The 21,318-nt window shown below is 44.7% G+C and overlaps 1 long non-coding RNA gene across 1 annotated transcript in view; it reads left to right on the forward strand.

The window, feature by feature from the left end:
• Positions 1-19,965, forward strand: part of LOC137327043 (uncharacterized) — a 43,881-nt gene extending 23,916 nt beyond the window's left edge. The window contains exons 2-3 of the long non-coding RNA XR_010964338.1: positions 215-347; positions 19,611-19,965. This is a non-coding gene — a long non-coding RNA (uncharacterized lncRNA). The remainder of the gene's footprint in view (positions 1-214; positions 348-19,610) is intronic.
• Positions 19,966-21,318: the final 1,353 nt, after the last annotated feature.

Raw genomic sequence — 21,318 nt, forward strand, 5'->3', positions numbered from 1 at the left:
GGAAGGCAAATGGTATGTTGGCCTTCATTGCAAGAGGATTTGAGTACAGGAGCAAGGATGTCTTACTGCAGTTATATGGGGCCTTGGTGAGACCACACCTGGGGTATTGTGTGCAGTTTTGGTCTCCTTACCTAAGAAAGGATATCACTTTAAATCAGAGTTTCTCACTGATTGTATCCATTTTCTCCTTACTTTACATGCTTCCGACATTCAGTATTTGCGCATTCGCTAACTCCTATACCAAGATGGCTGAAAACGTGCGTGCGCAGCCAAGATGCCATCTTGGATGTTCGAGAGGCCATGTAGCGCTGAAACAACGGGCCCAATATCTAGCCCACACTGTTCAAGTAAGTTCCCTTGTACACATTTCAGGAATTCCTCCCCTTCTTTGCCCTTTAAATTGTTACTGTCCCAGTCTATATTGGGGTAATTGAAGTCCCCCAAATAAGATGTAAACAAAAATGTTTCTACAAACTAAAGGCATTTAATACTCAACTAAACAGAGTTAAAAATAAAGAATAGCTAAAGAAAACAAAAGCTGCTATTAGATCAGCTAAAAGGGTAATGGGAAAGCGGATTGTAGACAATTGTGGAAGTAATGGGAAAAGTTTTTTCAGTGATGTGAAGAGTCAGAGGACTGTTATAGGCTGTACTGGGCCATTGAAGGGTCAAGGACAGGTTACAGAGGTCTCACAGGCATGGCGGAAATATTAAATGATTACTTTGCAACGGTCTCCCGGTCTTCAGTCTCAAAGGTGATGCTCGACTGTTAGAATTTAATGATGATGTCAATAGTAAAACTAGTAATATTAACATAGATTAACGTATTGTTTTAGGTACAATTAAGAACCTGAAAATAGATGGAGCAGCCGGGCTGGATGATATCCTGCCGAGGGTCCTGAGGGAGATGGGACATCTGCTGTACGAGCCCCTTGCCTGTATTTTTAATAGCTCACTGCACTCTGGGACGGTTCCCATAGACTGGGAGGTTAATGTAGTCTCTATCTTTAAAAAAGGAGACAAGACAGACCCAGGTAACTATAGGCCTATTAGTTTGACATCAATAATAGGAAAGATGCTTGAAGGAACCATTAGGGGTGTAATATATGATTACTTGGATAGAGAGGGACATATTAGGGACACCTAACATGGCTTCAAAAAAAGGTCATGTCTAACAAATTTGATTGTACTTTTTGAAGAAGTCACTAAGATGGTGGACATTGTCTACTTAAACTTCCAAAAAGCTTTCGGCAAGGTACCGCACAAGAGGCTTCTCTACAAGATCGAAACCTCTGGTATTAGTGGTCATATATTGAGCTGAATTGAGAACTGGCTGGAAGGCCGGAGGCAGAAAGTAGTTATAGATGGATTTGGATCTGTTTGGAGACCCGTCACCAGTGGTGTCCCTCAGGGATCGGTGTTGGGACCGTTGCTCTTTACTATTTTTATTAATGATCTCGATGTAGGTGTTGGGGGCATGATCTGCAAATTTACAGATGATGCCAAGATCTGTGCGAGTGCCAGGACTGTAGACGATGCTCGACTGCTTCAGGCGGATCTTGATATGTTGGGGGACTGGGCTTGTGACTGGCAAATGATGTTTAATTTGAAGAAGTGCAGTGTTATTTATCTGGGCAGGGCGAATGCTCAACATACATACACCCTTCAGGGTAAAGCATTAAAGCAGGTGGAGAAAGAGATCTGGGCATTCTAGTACATAGATCTCTAAAGGATCATGAGCAATGCCATGAAGTGATAGCTGGAGCGAGTTGGGGTGTATTTATAGGACAATTGACTATAAGGCAAAGCTTACTATTTTGTCCTTGAACAAGACCTTGGTCAGGCCACAGTTGGAATACTGTGTCCAGCTTTGGCCTCCTCACATGGTGGGTGATATTGAGGCTTTGGAAAGGGTGCAGAGGAGGGCCACAAGATTAATTCCCAGCTTAAAGATCTTAGTTATCAAGGTAGGCCAAAAGAGCCGGGACTCTACACTTCAGAGAAGCGAAAGCTTAGGGTTGATCTGATTGAGGGTAATAAGATGTTGAAGGGAATAGATTGTGTTCGAGTTAACAGTTTGTTCCAATTAAATGTATTAGGGAGGACCAGGGGTCACAGTTTGAAGTTGTACAAGGCCAGGTCCAGGTTAGATGTCAGGAGGTGGTTCTTTTCCCAGAGAATAGTGGGCCTCTGGAACAGGCGGCCAGCTCATACGGTGGACGCCGATTGGCTGAATTCCTTCAAGCGAGAGCTGGATCTGTTTCTGGCTGGAGAGGAGATCACCTTTTGCAAAATGACAGTAATGTAATGCATAGAATTACCAGGGCCAGAGTGATCTCCTGGACTAGTGTCGATCACCTGGGGGGGGGGGGGGGGGAGGGTCAGAGAGGAATTTCCCAGATGTTTTTCCCCCCATATTTGGCCTGGGTTTTTAATCTGGTTTGACCAGGAGGTCACATGGATTTGGGTGGGGGGTGGGAGAGTACGTGTTGTGATACACAAGGTAGCACAATTGTTAGTGAGACAGACTGGGTGGACCAGAGGATCTTTTCCTGTCTGTTATTGTTCGTATGTTCGTACCCCCTCTGACCGGGCCCAATTGCATTATTCAGAAGGTCAGTACACCTCATCTCGGTTAGCAAATCCGCATCCAACCCTACACAAGTCCCACTGAGGTTAAGGAGAAGCAGGAACTCCCTGCCTTTGGCCCCACCAATGGTAATTACTAATGTTTCAGTTTCACATGAACTGTCCCGATTGTCTGATAGTGAGAGTGGACACCCTGGGTTATTTCACTGGGCAGTAGCACCTTATGACCTTAGGTCTGAAAATACCCTCCATCATTTTGTCTAAAGGTGAATGTTTGAAATACAGAAAGATAGAAATACGCAGAGACAGACTGAGGCACAGGCGGTTTTGATAGGAAGATTTGAGGCAAAGTGAAATCAGGATAGGTAGGACACAACAACATTAGATATATCACCAGACAGAACGCAATTGCAGCACTCCTGAGGTTGAAATTGGTAATCAAAAAATCAATTCAGGCCAAGCATTTAAATAACTCTTTTCCTATTAATTTCCACCTGATAGTGTTAACTGCTGCAGTGTGTACCTTTCTCACGTGGTTCTTTCAGTTGTGTTATTTTGCTCCATGTTGTAATAATCAGAGTGGAATTTATCATAGCCCAGCCCTTTTTCCCTGTTACAACAAAATAACAAGCTCCTATCTTGTACTATGACCCTGATGACTTTCCACACTGGAGTAATAAACAGCTGTTGCTAACAGGGATCGAAGTACCCTAGCATCAGCAGATTTACCTACATTGCTGCCAGGTAAAACAACAAAAGGCTTTGCAAACATAAATGCATCAGGAACTGAAACTGATTTAAAAATTTACCAAGCACAGAAAAAGTCGAATCTTACACCAAACACTGTCTCACAGAGGAACAGGCAGCTATTGCCTCTGAGATCTGTGCTTTCTTTTAATTTGAGAAACCGGGCCACAGTAATTATGGAGAAAAAATTTTCATATGGGCATTAAACTAGTGTTCCATGAGGTAATTTCAAAGTCTGTTACAATTAAAGCTGGACAAACCTTTTAGACTGTAAAAACATTTTAGAGTTCTGATGAAAGGTCATCGACCTGAAACATTAAGCCGATCTTCCTCTCTCCACTGCTGACTGTTTCCAGCATTTTAAGGACATTTTGGGAATTATTTTCCAATTATCAATTAAATTCTGCACCAAGTGGAACATGGATTTTGGAAACTAAGGGGTGGATTTTCCTCCACTATCCTGCCCGAAATCAGGTGACCTAGCTGTGGAAACGAGGGCAAGATAGGCTCCCAAGACCTATCGCTGCCTCACTGCCCGAGCCTAAATTTATCTCTCCGTGCCCCTGTCAGGATCATTGCTGCTGCTTGTGGAGATCCATGGACCATGGCGGTAAGCCTGGGGTAGCAGCAGGAATGGCCCTAAATGCTCCAAGTGGAACGAGAGGGCCTTGTAGGGGTCTCCTTTCCCACCGACTTGCCGCAATGCCTTCCCTGCTGAAAGCCATAGGCTCAGCCAAGCCCTTCAACGGATGATTTATTGGAATCTTTGTGGCCCCTTTAAGTCTTCTTCACGCTTGCTCTGGAGCTGCAGTGAGATTCCCACGACAGCTCCACCTGTATCGTCCAGGGGTGGAGAGCCACTGGCCTAGGGTCATGTGGGGGTCAGGGGGCAGGCCGAGGTCCCACCTGAAATGAGCTTTGGCAGTTTCAATCCAGTCCTCGGTAATTTCACCCAGGTGTCATCTCTACCAAAATGGACATTTTTGGAGATATAGCCTCATCACAGCTCAGAAACATACCAAAGCATTTCACATAAATTATATTTTAAGTGTAGCAGCTGTTATGTACCCAAACATAACAGCCAATTTTTGCACAGCAAGATCCTGCAAACAGCACTGTAAAGAATGACGGGTTAATCTGGGTTTTTTTGATGGTGTTGGTTAAATGTCAGCTACTAGCCAAGACACTGAGAAAATTCCCTGCTTTTCTTTAAAAATTCCCCCGGAATGCGAATATCCATTTAAACAGGCAGACAAGGCCTTTGAATCGTAGAATCATAGAAATTTACAGCACAGAAGGAGGCCATTCGGCCCGTTGTGTCTGAGCCGGCCGAAAAGGAGCTATCCAGCCTAATCCCACTTTCCAGCTCTTGGTCCGTAGCCCTGTAGGTTACGGCACTTCAGGTGCACATCCAGGTACTTTTTAAATGAGTTGAGGGTTTCTGCCTCTACCACCCTTTCAGGCAGTGAGTTCCAGACCCCCACCACCCTCTGGGTGAAAAAATTTCTCCTCAACTCCCCTCTAATCCTTCTACCAATTACTTTAAATCTATGCCCCCTGATCACTGACCCCCCCCCTGCTAAGGGAAATAGGTCCTTCCTATCCACTCCGTCTTTTTTTAAAAAAAATTCATGGCATGTGGATGTCGCTGGCGAGGCCAGCATTTATTGTCCATCCCTAATTGCCCTTGAGAAGGTGGTGGTGAGCCGTCGCCTTGAACTGCTGCAGTCCGTGTGGTGAAGGTTCTCCCACAGTGCTGTTAGGTAGGGAGTTCCAGGATTTTGACCCAGCAACGATGAAGGAACGGTGATATATTTCCAAGTCGGGATGGTGTGTGACTTGGAGGGGAACGTGCAGGTGGTGTTGTTCCCATGCGCCTGCTGCCCTTGTCCTTCTAGGTGGTAGAGGTCGCGGGTTTGGGAGGTGCTGTCGACGAAGCCTTGGCGAGATGCTGCAGTGCGTCCTGTGGATGGTACACACTGCAGCCACAGTGCGCCGGTGGTGAAGGGAGTGAATGTTTAGGGTGGTGGATGGGGTGCCAAACAAGCGGGCTGTTTTGTCCTGGATGGTGTCAAGCTTCTTGAGTGTTGTTGGAGCTGCACTCTTCCAGGCAAGTGGAGTGTATTCCATCACACTCCTGACTTGTGCCATGTAGATGGTGGAAAGGCTTTGGGGAGTGAGGAGGTGAGTCACTCGCCGCAGAATACCCAGTCTCTGACCTGCTCTTGTAGCCACAGTATTTATGTGGCTGGTCCAGTTCAGTTTCTGGTCAATGGTGACTCCCAGGATGTTGATGGTGGGGGATTCGGCGATGGTAATGCCGTTGAATATCAACGGGAGGTGGTTAGACTCTCTCTTGTTGGAGATGGTCATTACCTGGCACTTGTCTGGCGCAAATGTTACTTGCTACTAGGCCTCTCATAATTTTATACACCTCAATTAAATCACCCCTCAGCCGCCTCTGTTCCAATGAAAACAACCCCAGCCTATCCAATCTTTCCTCATAGCTAAAATTCTCCAGTCCTGGAAACATCCCCATAAATCTACTCTGTACCCTCTCTAGTGCAATCATATCTTTCCTGTAATGTGGTGACCAGAACTGTACGCAGTACTCAAGCTGTGGCCTAACTACTGTTTTATACAGTTCCAGAATAACCTCCCTACTTTTATATTCGATGCCTTGGCTAATGAAGGAAAGTATCCCGTATGTCTTCTTAACCACCTTATCTACCTGTCCTGCTACCTTCAGGGATCTGTGGACATGCACTCCAAGGTCCCTCACTTCCTCTACACCATTCAGTATCCTCCCATTTACTGTGTATTCCCTTGCCTTGTTTGCCCTTCCCAAATGCATTACCTCACACTTCTCTGGATTGAATTCCATTTGCCACTTTTCTGTCCACCTGACCAGTCCATTGATATCTTCCTGCAGTCTACAGATTTCCTCCTCACTATCAACCACACGGCCAATTTTTGTATCATCTGCAAACTTCTTAATCATGCCCCGCACATTCAAGTCTAAATCATTAATATATACCACAAAAAGCAAGGGACCTAGTACTGAGCCCTGCAGAACCCCAATGGAAACAACCTTCCAGTTGCAAAAACACCTGTCGACCATTACCCTTTGCTTCTTGCCACTGAGCCAATTTTGGATCCAACTGGCCACTTTCCCTTGGATCCCATGGGCTTTTACTTTTCTGGTCAGTCTGCTATGTGGGACCTTGTCAAAAGCCTTGCTAAAATCCATGTAGATTATATCAAATGCGCCACCCTCATCGACCCTCCTTGTTGCCTCTTCAAAAAATTCAATCAAGTTAGTCAGACACGACCTTCCCTTAACAAATCCATGCTGACTGTCTTTGATTAGTCTGTGCCTTTCTAAATTACAATTAATACTATCCCTCGGAATTGTTTCCAATAATTTGCCCACTACCTTAGGCTGACTGGTCTGTAATTACTTGGTCTATCCTTTTCTCCCTTTTTAAACAATGGTACAACATTGCCTTGGTTTAACATCTCACCTAAAGGACAGCACTACTGGCATTGCAACACTCCCTCTGTATTATAATGAAGGCTAGATTACATACTGAAGTCTTGAAGTGTGACTTAAATCCACAACCTCCTAACTCAGAGGCAAGTTGACACTTAAAAAGTTAAGTTTAAATCTACCTATCTTACTTCTTCTTTCCCTTGCTGCCCACCATCCATTTTGAGGTGGGATCAAGTTTTGAAAAATTGGGTATTCTTCAGTCAATTGAAAGGCCAGAGTCTGTGGTCCCATCATGGAATCTTCTCCTTGGAGTATTCTACAATATAAAAAGGGATCAGCAGATAACTCTTGAATGAATTATGTTAGAAACTGCAAGTGACTGAGAGTCACTGTCATTTCGACAGAGTTGCAGTTGCTGTGAATGTGATAGCGAGCACCAACGTTCTTCTGTACCTTACCTACAAACACTGACTTTATTTGGTCAGCTGGGAAATCCATTATCATTCTTAAGAATCTCCAAACCAAGACAGTAGGAAAGCCATCTAAGTAGAGTTTCTGTTTGCCTGATAATTCAGTGCACACTCTCGCCATTCTTTCACCCAAGACGTCAACTAAACAACCATCATTTAGTTCAAATATAAAAGTGTGTTTTGTTTGCCAGACCTCTTAACTGAAAATACAAAAAGACTGCATCCCATCAGTGGGCATCTCACGTTCAGCCATCCCTGTAAAGAATGGTAAGTTTTAATTTACGATAAACATAGGATCATAGGAACAGGAGTAGGCCATTCAGCCCCTCGAGCCTGTTCCGCCATTCGATTAGATCATGGCTGAATCCTAACTTAATTCACCCGCTTTGGCGTTATATCCCTCAATACCCTTGGCTACCAAAAATTTATCAATCTCAGATTTAAAATTATTAACTGAGCTAGCATCTACTCCTTTTTGTGGGAGAGAGTTCCACACTTCCTTTCTTTCTAACTTCTCTCCTGAATGGCCTGCCTCTGATTTTAAGGTTATGTCCCCTTGTCATAGACTCCCCCACCAGTGGGAAAAGTTTCTCTCTATCTACCCTATCAATTCCTTTTAAAATCCTAAAAACCTCAATCAAATCATCCTTAACCTTCTGTATTCTGAGTAACACAAGCCTAGTTCATGTAATCTCTCCTTGTAATTTAACTCTTGGAGCCCTGGTAACATTCTGGTGAATCTGCACTGCACTCCTTTCCAGGCCAATATATCCTTTCTAAGGTGCAGTGCCCAGGACTGTACACAGTACTCCAGATGTGGTCTAACCAGGGCTTTGTGTAGCTGTAGCAAAACTTCCTCCCCTTTATATTCTAGCCTTCTAGTTATAAAGGCGAACATTTCATTAGCCTTTTAGGTTAATTTTTGTACCTGACAAAATTTTAGTGATCTCTGTACATGGACCCCTAAATCTCTTTGGACCTCCACTGTTTCTAACTTTTCACCATTTAAAAAATACTCCGATCTATCCTTTTCTGGTCCAAAATGGATGACCTCTCACTTACCTGCGTTAAAATCCATCTGCCACAGTTTTGCTCACTCATTTAACTTTTCAAAACTTTTATATGAACAAAATGAAAGCACAAAGCAGAGTTCTGAAAGATACATAAACGATTTAAATAATGAATTCAATGCATCAGGAAAGTGTTTCGGCTCATTTACTTCTTTCCAGGTGACAATAGCTTCACTTTACTAGGCACGGAGCTCCGAGCTCTGGTCATTCACACTGTGTGATAGTGCCCCATGGCCAGTGACAGCCCTCCCATATCTTGCCCAAGTGGCCACTGTTGATATCTGAGCTGACACACTGAGTGTGGCCAGGTTGTTCGACAAGTGGAGGGCAAACCTGTGCTCACTCAGTGTCGACACATGCACACTTTTCAGCAGGGACCACAGGCTCACAATCAGGAGAGGGAAGCCAAGCTGGTTTGTTCCCCTCCTTAGCCCACTGAGGCCTTAGAACACTGAAGCCAAGTATTGGGGGTGTCCATGCTGTGATCAGCGAATGCAGCACAGACTGGAGATTGAACAGGCTTTTTTTTAGAAAACAGCAAAATGTTAATAAGTGCTAGATGGCAAATTGATCAACTTTTGACCCTTGACATACTAAAATGCAGAAAATGTCATTATTACCGCAACTAGCAACTAATTAACAAAGAGTAACAGTCAGTAAAAGTTTTAGCTCTGAATACATTTACTAGAGTTAACAAGTAACTAAGGCAATAACAAGGGGAAAGGAGAGTTGCAGGTTATTCAATTTGCCAGCAAGCAAAGGGAACTTTCTCACACTAAAACCCTTCCTGTTACAGTAACTTTCCAGAGTAAGTCTTTAACCTGATGTGGATTAGACAGGTCACACAGCTCCTGGTCCATCTTTGCTTTCAACAGTCTACCCAACCTCATGCACAATTAACAAAACTTTGGGATTAAAACAAGTACCAAGAATTTGCTGTTTCTGAGTACGTATTACTAAATACAAACGCAAGGGGCAAAGAAAGAGTATGAGAATAGACTGGCAACTAACATAAAAGGGAATCCAAAAGTCTTCTATAGGCTTATAAATAGTAAATGGATAGCAAGAGGAGGGGTGGGACCGATTAGCACCCAAAAAGGAGATCTATGCAGAGGGCATGGCTGAGCTACTAAATGAGTACTTTGCATCTGTCTTTACCAAGGAAGAAGATGCTGACAAAGTCACAGTAAAGGGGAGGTAGTTGAGATACTGGATGGGCTAAAAATTGATGAAGAAGAGGTACTAGAAAGGCTGGCTGTACTTAAAGTAGATAATTCACCCGGTCCGGATGGGATGCATCCGAGGTTGCTGAGGAACATAAAGGTGGAAATTGTGGAGGTACTGGCCATAATCTTCCAATCATCCTTAGATACAGGGGTGGTACCAGAGGACTGGAGAATTGCAAATGTTACACCCTTGTTCAAAAAAGGGTGTAAGGATAAACCCAGCAACTACAGGCCAATCAGTTTAACCTCGGTGGTGGGGAAACTTTTAGAAACAATAATTCGGGACAAAATTAACAGTCACTTGGACGAGTGTGGATTAATTAAAGAAAGCCAGCGTTTGTTAAAGGCAAATCGTGTTTAAATAACTTGATTGAGTTTTTTGATGAGATAACAGAGAGGGTTGATGAGGGCAATGCGGTTGATGTGGTGTATATGGATTTTCAAAAGGTGTTTGATAAAGTGCCACATAATAGGCTTGTCAGCAAAGTTGAAGCCCATGGAATAAAGGGACAGTGGCAGCATGGATAGGAAATTGTCTCAGTGACAGGAAACAGAGAGTAGTGGTGAACGGTTGTTTTTCGGACTGGAGGGAGGTGTACAGTGGTGTTCCCCAGGGGTCGGTGCTGGGACCACTGCTTTTCTTGATCTATATTAATGACTTGGACTTGGGTGTACAGGGCACAATTTCAAAATTTGCAGATGACACAAAACTTAGAAGAGTAATGAACAGTGAGGAGGATAGTGATAGACTTCAAGAGGACATAGACAGGCTGGTGGCATGGGCGGACACATGGCAGATGAAATTTAACGCAGAAAAGTGTGAAGTGATACATTTTGGTAGGAAGAACGAGGAGAGGCAATATAACTAAAGGGTACAATTCTAAAGGGGTACAGGAACAGAGAGATCTGGGGGTATATGTGCACAAATTGCTGAAGGTGGCAGGGCAGGTTGAGAAAGCGGTTAAAAAAGCATACAGGATCCTGGGCTTTATAAATAGAGGCATAGAGTACAAAAGCAAGGAAATTATGATAAACCATTATAAAACACTGCTTTGGCCACAACTGGAGTATTGTGTCCAATTCTGGGCATCACATTTTAGGAAAGATGTGAAGGCCTTAGAGAGGGTGCAGAAGAGATTTACTAGAATAATTCAAGGGATGAGGGACTTTAGTCACATGGATAGACTGGAGAAGCTGGGGTTGTTCTCCTTAGAGCAGAGAAGGTTGCGAGGAGATTTGATAGAGGTATTCAAAATCATGAAGGGTCTAGACAGAGTAGATAGAGAGAAACTGTTCCGATTGGTGGAAGGGTCGAGAATCAGAGGACACAGATTTAAGGTGATTGGCAAAAGAAATAAAGGCGACATGAGGAAAAACTTTTTTACACAGCGAGTGGTTATGATCTGGAATGCGCTGCCTGAAAGGGTGGTGGAGGCAGATTTAATCATGGCTTTCAAAAGGGAATTGGATAAATACTTGAAGGAAAAACATTTGCCGGGCAACGGGGAAAGAGCGGGGGAATGGGACTAACTGGATTGCTCTTGCATAGAGCTGGCTCGGACTCAACGGGCCAAATGCCCTCCTTCTGTGCTGTAACCATTCTATAATTGTGGAGATGCCGGTGATGGACTGGGGTTAACAATTGTAAACAATTTTACAACACCAAGTTATAGTCCAACGATTTTATTTTTAATCCCACAAACTTTCGGGGGCTTTTTGGACTATAACTTGGTGTTGTAAAATTGTTTACATTCTATAATTCTAAGTAAAGCAAGTGTGCACTGAGTGCAGATGGTCTGTTCACAGTAAGTTATTTCAGAAACCTGCATTTCTTTTTGACTCCTAAATTTGCATGACATATTTAGAGTAACTGTCTGAGTCTGTGCGGGGAGACTTGTCTATCGGACGCTGATATCAGGAAATTACAAGCAGTGCTCCCACTAGTGGCATGAGCTCAAGTGACCAGCCCCTTGACGGGAAGCACACAAGAATGTACATAGTAATGTCAGCCTTTCAATGTCCTTTCACGTGCCAACATTCTCCTAGTTACAATCTGCTACAATCTCCATTTCTTGTTACTGTTCCCATAATTATGAAAAAAAGTTGAGAATTATTTAATCTCTCTGAGATGTAAACACTACCAACCTGGCTGTAGAATCATAGAATCATACAGGGCAGGAGGAGGTCATTCAGCCCATCGTACCAGTGCCGGCTCTTTCAAAGAGCTACCACTGCCCTGCTTCTTCCCCATAGCCGTGCAAATTTTTCCTTTTCAAGTATTTATCCAATTCCCTTTTGAAAGTTACTCTTGAATCTGCTTCCACCGCCCTTTCAGGCAGTGCCCTCCAGATCATAACAACTCGCTGCGTAAAAAAAATTTCTCTTCATTTCTACGGTGAACTCATCAACCATTACACAACTGCATCACAGTACAAATCGGTGGCTCATTTCTCAGTAAAACATCAATTTCTATAGGGCTTCCTCTTTCTTTCTTTCTCTCTCTCTCTACAAATATGAAAAGCATGGCTGGAAATGTGTTAGACGGCTGCAGTGTAACTGAGAGGGCGAAGTTGATGTCCTAAACCATGGCAAGTAATATTCGACCACACAAGTGCCAGGCAATGACCATTTCCAATAAGAGAGACTAACCACCTCCCCTAGGGGTTATGGGGAGCGGGCAGGAAATTGGACATGAAGCTGAGTTCGGATCGGTCAATGCCCTGTGGGTGGCGGAGAGGGCCCAGGGGCTATGTGGCCGGGTCCTGCTCCGACTTCTTGTGTTCTTTAGATTTGTGGTTGGGATCAGATCAGCCATGATCTTATTGAATGGCGGAGCAGGCTCGAGGGGCCGATTGGCCTACTCCTGCTCCAATTTCTTATGTTCTTATGTTCTTATGATATTCAACGGCATTACCATCGCCGAATCTCCCACCATCAACATCCTGGGGGGCCACCATTGACCAAAAGCTGAATTGGACCAGCCATATAAATACTGTGGCTACAAGAGCAGGTCAGATGTTGGATATTCTGCAGTGAGTGACTCACCTGACTCCCCAAAGCCTCTACACCACCTACAGGGCACAAATCAGGAGTGTGATGGAATACTCTCCACTCACTGGGATGAGTGAAACTCTAACAACACTCAAGAAACTTAACACCATCCAGGTCAAAGCAGTCCGCTCAATCGGCATCTCATCCACCACCTTAAACACCCAATCCCTCCACCACCAGCGCACCGTGGCTGCAGTGTGTACCATCTACAAGATGCACTGCGGCAACTCGCCAAGACTTCTTCGTCAGCACCTCCCAAACCCACGACCTCCACCAGCTGCAGCAGTTCAAGAAGGCGGCCCACCACCACCTTCTCAAGGCCGACAAGGGATGGACAATAAATGCCGGCCTCGCCTATGACGCCTACAATGCTACAAAAAAGCAGAGTGTTCGAGTGAGTTTCTTCACAAACCTATTTTGTTGCCAGTCACGCTGAGCCCAGGGACTAGAGTAACACGTGAACCTCTTTAAATGCTTCATGAGTCTCACTACAGTGAGCAAACAGCTTACTACTTCCAGTGTCCTTGGACTTTTTAATGTCCATTATAGACTGTTGTATAATCCTTTACATAGTTAAATATGTTCTACTGTAGAGCAACTGCACCTATATCAAGATTTAGACAGTATGAAAACTCGTATCATTGTGGACGTTGCCTGTACTGGGTATTCTATATACTTTATAGTTTGAGGCTACAATACATGATTAAAGGGTGCTGAGAAAGTAATCACTACGGACCCCGACATCATGGTGGGAAGTTTATTAAAATTAAGCACAATTCCAGAATAATCAAAAAAAATGTTACAGTAAATTTGTTACTGCAAGCACAGAATTCTCTGATCGTGTGAGCTGCTGTAGTTATCACACTGTCACCTTCCGGTCTACTGTCCATTGCTATTGGACAGGGAAGGTACATAATACTTTTCCTCTACGTGATTGACCTGTAGATATTTTAAGACAGCTTCATTCAATTGAGACAATGCAATTTGAGATTTTGATGGTATGATAGCTACATAAAATATTGAAGGGTAGCTAGTAACGCACCTGAAACACATGGTTGTGGTTTTAAACCCATGGTTATCTGCCCCTTGAGCCAGCATCTCCACTGGCAGGAGGGCTGGTAACCAGAGGACACAGATTTAAAATAATTGGCAAAAAAGCCAGTGGGGAGATAAGGAGAAATTATTTTATGCAGCGAGTTGTTGTGATCTGGAATGCACTGCCTGAAAGGATGGTCATGATGTGGAGATGCCGGTGATGGACTGGGGTTGACAATTGTAAACAATTTTACAACACCAAGTTATAGTCCAACGATTTTATTTTAAAATTCACAAGCTTTCGGAGGCTTCCTCCTTCCTCAGGTGAATGTCAAGAAATGTCAAGAATGTCAAGAATGTCAAGAAATTTCTTGACGTTCACCTGAGGAAGGAGGAAGCCTCCGAAAGCTTGTGAATTTTAAAATAAAATCGTTGGACTATAACTTGGTGTTGTAAAATTGTTTACAATTGAAAGGATGGTGGAAGCAGATTCAATAGTAACTTTCAAAAGGGAATTGGATTAATACTTGAAAAGGAAAAATTTGCAGGGCTATGGGGAAAGAGTAGTGGGAGTGGGACTAATTGGATAGCTCGTTCAGAGGGCCGACATGGGCTCGATGGGCAGAATGGCCTCCATCTGTGCGGTATCATTCCATGATTCTGCAACTACATCCGTTTCCAGCCAAACAATAGTGAAGAAACTCTATAGCGAGAGCGCCACCATATGGTGGGGTTGATATCAGACTGATTCCAAGAATTCCACATACAACTCGGATTACGCTGAGAGACTCTGCCGTTGTACCTCTCGCGCACTTCGCAACCATCTCGTACACCAACTCTACAGCAGACGCCGCAACCTCGAAACTAAGATAGAGTCCATACTCTCAACCTGTACTCAGGACACAGCAGACCAGCTACGAGATACCGCCAAACAGACGAGGCAACGGAACTACGCTGCCTACATGAAAACCAAGAGCAGGAAGCTTGAGAAACTCGGCATCACCACCAGCATCGACCAAGCTTCCCCTGGTACCACGGTTGCAACCACAGGGAAGTCTATCGTCAATTTGTCCGACCACACCTTTCAACCAGACGAAATCGAAGTTCTCAGCCGAGGGCTCAATTTCTGCCCCACTACCAAAATGGATCCCACTAGTCTCGCGGCGGACACAGAGGAATTCATCAGGAGAATGAGGCTCCGGGAATTCTACCACAAACCCCAAGATTTCAGCAGCGAACCCAATGAGACAATCGACGATCCGGAACAGCAGACAGAGGGATCCGTGGTACAGCAACCGAAGAGGAAAAAGTCAAACTGGACTCCTCCGGAGGGTCGCTGCCCTCAGCTTGACATGTATGCTCAAGCTGTCAGGAAATGCGTCAATGCCAGATTCATCAGCCGCACTCAGAAGACAGTCCAGAATGTCACCCGAGCACAACGCAATGCCATCAACGCTCTCAAGACCAACCGCAACATCGTCATCAAACCAGCGGACAAAGGAGGAGCCATCGTCATACAGAACAGAACGGACTATTGCAAAGAAGCATACCGACAACTGGACAACCAGGAACACTACAGACGGTTACCCACAGACCCGACCAAAGAACACACCCACCAGCTCAACAAACTGATCAAGACCTTCGATCCAGACCTTCAAAGCATCCTACGCGCTCTCATCCCACGTTCTCCCCGCGTGGGAGACTTCTACTGCCTCCCAAAGATACACAAAGCCAACACACCCGGACGTCCTATCGTATCAGGCAACGGAACCCTGTGTGAGAACCTCTCTGGATACGTCGAGGGCATCCTGAAACCCATCGTACAGGGAACCCCCAGCTTCTGTCGCAACACTACAGACTTCCTACAAAAACTCAGTACCCACGGACCAGTTGAACCAGGAGCACTTCTCACCACGATGGACGTCTCGGCACTCTACACCAGTATCCCCCACGATGACGGCATCGCTGCGACAGCATCAATACTCAACACCAACAACAGCCAATCTCCAGACGCCATCCTACAACTCATCCGCTTCATCCTGGATCACAATGTCTTCACCTTCGATAACCAGTTCTTTACCCAAACACACGGAACAGCCATGGGGACCAAATTCGCACCCCAATACGCCAACATTTTCATGCACAAGTTCGAGCAGGACTTCTTCACTGCACAGGACCTCCAACCAACGCTATACACCAGATACATCGACGACATTTTCTTTCCATGGACCCACGCCAAGGAATCACTAAAGAGACTACACGATAACATCAACAAGTTCCATCCCACCATCAAGCTCACCATGGACTACTCCTCGGAATCAGTTTCTTTCTTGGACACACGAATCTCCATCAAAGACGGGCACCTCAGCACCTCACTCTACCGCAAGCCCACGGACAACCTCACGATGCTCCACTTTTCCAGCTTCCACCCTAACCATGTCAAAGAGGCCATCCCCTATGGACAGGCCCTGCGAATACACAGGGTCTGCTCAGACGAGGAGGAACGCGATGGACACCTACAGACGCTGAAAGACGCCCTAGTAAGAACGGGATATGACGCTCAACTCATCGATCGACAGTTCCGACGGGCCACAGCGAAAAATCGCATAGACCTCCTCAGAAGACTAACACGGGACGCAACCAACAGAGTATCCTTCATCGTCCAGTAATTCCCCGGAGCGGAGAAACTATGCCATGTTCTCCGCAGCCTTCAACATGTCATCAATGATGACGAACACCTCGCTATGGCCATCCCCACACCTCCACTACTCGCCTTTAAACAGCCACCCAACCTCAAACAGACCATCGTTCGCAGCAAATTACCCAGCCTTCAGGAGAACAGCGTCCACGACACCACACAACCCTGCCACAGTAACCTCTGCAAGTCATGCCAGATCATCAACACAGATACCACCATCACACGAGAGGACACCACCCACCAGGTGCATGGTTCATACTCCTGTGACTCGGCCAACGTTGTCTACCTCATACGTTGCAGGAAAGGATGCCCCAAAGCATGGTACATTGGCGAGGCCAAGCAGACGCTGCGACAACGGATGAACGGACACCGCGCAACAATCGCCAGACAGGAGGGTTCCCTCCCAGTCGGGGAACACTTCAGCAGTCAAGGACATTCAGCCCCTGACCTTCGGGTAAGCGTTCTCCAAGGCGGCCTTCGAGACACACGACAACGCAAAATCGTCGAGCAGAAATTGATAGCCAAGTTCCGCACCCATGAGGACGGCCTCAACCGGGATCTTGGGTTCATGTCACGCTACACGTAACCCCACCAGCGAACAAAAGTTATCTATTTTTAATATAACGGGTCAATTGCTGTCTTTTCCTTCCGGATGTTTCTGCCTCTCTCTCTCTGTTTTTTTTTTGTTCTGGCCGTTTGTATATTCGGTGGCCCTGTAGGTAACACCTATCTGTCTGAACACTTTGGTTGCCTTGGCAACGGGCAGTTGAAAAGACTATCTGTAATCACCAGGTATTGTTCTGTGATTTATAAATGCGAGAGGTTCGAGGATTTCTTGACATTCACCTGAGGAAGGAGGAAGCCTCCGAAAGCTTGTGAATTTTAAAATAAAATTGTTGGACTATAACTTGGTGTTGTAAAATTGTTTACAATGATTCCAAGAAAAAAGACAAGGCGATTGACAATCAGTGAGCTGGCTCAAAGTGCTACAAAAATATAAGAAAACAGAAAATGGGAAAAAACTTTAGCCCAACATGCCTGTTCTTCCCACAGTTTGTGTACAATTTATCGTAACATGGAGAACTGTGAGGTTATTCAATTGGTAGGAAGAATAGAAAAACAGAATATTTTTTAAATGGTGAGAAACTATTAAATGTTGGTTTTCAGAGAGATCTGGGTGCCCTCGTACATGAAACACAGAAAGTTAACATGCAGGTACAGCAAGCAATTAGGAAGGCAAATGGTATGTTGGCCTTTATTGCAAGAGGGTTGGAGCACAAGAGTAAGGAAGTCTTACTACAATTGTACAGGGCTATGGTGAGACCTCACCTGGAGTACTGTGTACAGTTTTGGTCTCCTTATCTAAGGAAGGATATACTTGCCTTAGAGGCGGTACAATGAAGGTTCACTCGATTGATTCCTGGGATGAGGGGATTGTTCTATGAGGAGAGATTGAGTCGAATGGGCCTATACTCTCTGGAGTTCAGAAGAATGAGAGGTGATCTCACTGAAACATATAAGATTCTGAGGGGGCTCGACAGGGTAGATGCTGAGAGGATGTTTCCCTTGGGTGGAGAGTCTAGAACTAGGGGACATAGTCTCAGGATAAGGGGTCGGCCGTTTAAGACTGAGATGAGGAGGAATTTCTTCACTCAGAGGGTTGTGAATGTTTGGAATTCTCTACCCCAGAGGGCTGTGGAGGCTCAGTTGTTGAACATATTCAAGGCTGAGATCGATAGACTTTTGGACTCTAAGGGAATCAAGGGCTATGGGGATCAGGCGGGAAAGTGGAGTTGAGGTTGTAGATCAGCCATGATCTGATTGAATGGCGTAGCAGGCTAGTTCTTATGCATAATTACCCAATTTATTTGGTGTCCTGAGGAAAACAGCAACTCGCATTCAAGTCTTTGACATTAAAAAAGTTCCAAAGAGCTTCACAAAAAGGTGTTGCCAAGAAGTAAGAGATTGGACGTGGGGACTGAAAGCTTTATTGCAAAGCTGGGTGTTGAGAAGGTTTTTAAAGGTGGAGAAAGAGGTCAAGAGGCAGAAATTAAGGGATGGAATTCCAGAAAGAAGGAATGAGATGGTTGAAGGTTCTGTCACAATGGTGAGGTAAAGGGAGGAGAAGATGTAAAGGTAAAGGTAAAGGGAGCTGAATGGAGTGTTCAGCAGGGGATACAGGACTGGAGGAGATACAGTCATGGGGTGGGATAAGGATGTGGAGAGATTGATGGATGACGACAAGGATTTTACATTTAATGCACTGGGGGACTGGGGTCCAGTTCATGTCAGCAAGGACGAATGATGGACGAATGGGACGTAATGCAGCGCAATTTGGAAAAGTTGGAGTTCGGAGAACAGCAGTTGAAGTTACATAGAATGTACCGCTCAGAACCAGGCCTTTCATCCCAACTGGTCGGTGGCGGTGTTTATGCTCCACATGAGCCTCCTCCCATCCTACTTCTTCTAACCCTGTCAACATAGCCTTCTATTCCTTTCTCCCTCATGTGTTTATCGAGCTTCCCTTTAAATGCATCTAGTCTATTCGCCTCACCTACTCCTTGTGGTAGCGAGTTCCACATTCTAACCACTCTCTGGGTAAAGGAGTTTCTCCTGAATTCCTTATTGAATTTATTAGTGACAAACTTATATTGGCCCCTAGTTCTAGTTTCCTCTGCAAGTGGAAATATTTTCTCTACCCTATCAAACCCTTTCATAATCTTGAAGACCTCTATTAGGTCACTCCTCAGCCTTCTCTTTCCTAGAGAAAAGAGCCCCAGCCTATTCAGTCTTTCCTGATAGTTATAACCTCTCAGTTCTGGTATCATCCTTGTGAATCTTTTTTGCACCTTTTCCAATGCCTCTATATCCTTTTTATAATATGGAGACCAGAACTGGCACTCCAAGTGTGGTCTAACCAAGGTTTGATACATGTTTAACATAACTTCTCTGCTTTTCAATTCTATTCCTCTAGAAATGAACCCCAGTACTTTGTTTGTTTCTTTTATGGTCTTGTTAACTTGCATTGCTACTTTTAATGATTTGTGAATCTGTACCCCCAGATCCCTTTGCTCCTCTACCCCATTTAGTCTCTTATTTTCTAAGGAGTAGCTGGCCTCCTTATTCCTCCTATCAAAATGCACCATCTCACATTTATCTGTATTGAAATACAGTTGCCATTTACATGCCTATTTTGCAAGTTTATTCATGACTTCTTGTATTTTGTCACAGAGTTAGTCAAGCCTGGAAATGACAAAGGAAGGATGTCTCGGCCTTGGAGAGGATGCAGAGGAGATTTACCAGAATGGTGCCAGAGATGCAGAACTTCAGTTACGTGAAGAGACTGGGTTGCTCTCCCTCTCTCTCTCTGTTTTGTGTTCTGGCCGTTTGTATATTCGGTGGTCCTGTAGGTAATACCTCTCTGTCTGAACACTTTGATTGCCTTGACAACAGGTAGTTGGAATGATTATCTGTAATCACCGGGTATTGTTCTCTGAATATAAATGCGAAACGTTCAAGGATTTCCTGACATTCACCTGACGAAGGAGGAAGCCTCCGAAAGCTTGTGATTTTCAAATAAAATTGTTGGACTATAACTTGGTGTTGTAAGATTGTTTACATAGAGCAGAAAAGATTAAGGGGAGATTTAATGGAGTCAGTTGAATGTATACTTGAAAATTATGGAGGGTTTTGTTGGAGTTGATAGGGAGAAACTGTTTCCAGTGACAGAATTGTCAGTAACCAGAGGACACATATTTAAGGTAATTGAAGAAAGAACCAGAGGGGAGATGAGGAAAAGATTTTTTACGCAGCAAGTTGTTATGATCTGGAATGCACTGCCTGAAAGGGCAGTGGAAGCAGATACAATAATAACTTTCAAAAGGGAATTGGATAAATACTTGAAGGGAAAACATTTGCAGGGCTATGGGGAAAGGGCAGGGGAGTGGGACTAATTGGATAGCTCTTTCAAAGAGCTGTCCCAGGCACGGTGGGCCGAATGGCCTCCTTCCGTGATGTGTCATTCTATGATGCTATGATTCTACAAGGGTTTCAGTGGTGAAGGGGCTGAAGTAGGGGAAGAAGCAGGCAGGTACAAAGTTGGAAGTAAGCGGTCTTGGTAATTGATAGGGTGAGGGGTTTAAAGCTCAGCTCAGGGTCAAACAGGATGCCAAGGCTAGGAACAGTCTGGTTCAGCCTGAGACGGTGGCTGGGGAAGGGGTTGGAATTACATAGGAATAGGAGGAGGCCATTCAGCCGCTCGAGCCTGTTCCACCATTCTATTAGATCATGGCTGATCTGCACCTCAACTCCATTTACCTGTCTTTGTTCCATATCCCTTGATACCCTTACCCAACAAAAATCTATCAATCTCAGTCTTCAAAATTTCAATTGTCCCAGCATCCGCACCCTTTTGGGGAAGAGAGTTCCAGATTTCCACTAACCTTTGCATGAAAAAGTGCTTCCTGATTTCACTTCTAAACGGCCTAGCTCTAATTTTAAGATTATGCCCCTTGTTCTGGATTCCCCCACCAGAGGAAATAATTTCTCTCTATCTACCCAATCAAAAACCTTAATCATTTTAAAGATCTTGATTAGATCACACCTTAATCTTCTATGTTCGAGGGAATACAAGCCTTGTCCTCGTAATTTAACTCTTTTAGCCCCAGTATCATTCTGGTGAATCTGCACTGCACCCCCTCCAAGGCCAATATATCCTTCCTGAGGTGCGGTGCCCAGAACTGAACACAGTATCTCCTGATAGGGTCTGACCAAGGTTTTGAACAACTGAAGCATCACATCCACCTCTTTGTATTCCAGTCCCCTTGAGATAAAGGCGTTTGATAAAGTCCCACATAATCGGCTTGTCAGCAAAGTTGAAGCCCATGTAATAAAAGGGGCTGTGGCAGCATAGACACCAAATTGGCTAAGTGACAGGAAA

This window comes from Heptranchias perlo, chromosome 11, assembly GCF_035084215.1.
Source record: "Heptranchias perlo isolate sHepPer1 chromosome 11, sHepPer1.hap1, whole genome shotgun sequence".
Lineage (NCBI taxonomy): Eukaryota > Metazoa > Chordata > Chondrichthyes > Hexanchiformes > Hexanchidae > Heptranchias > Heptranchias perlo.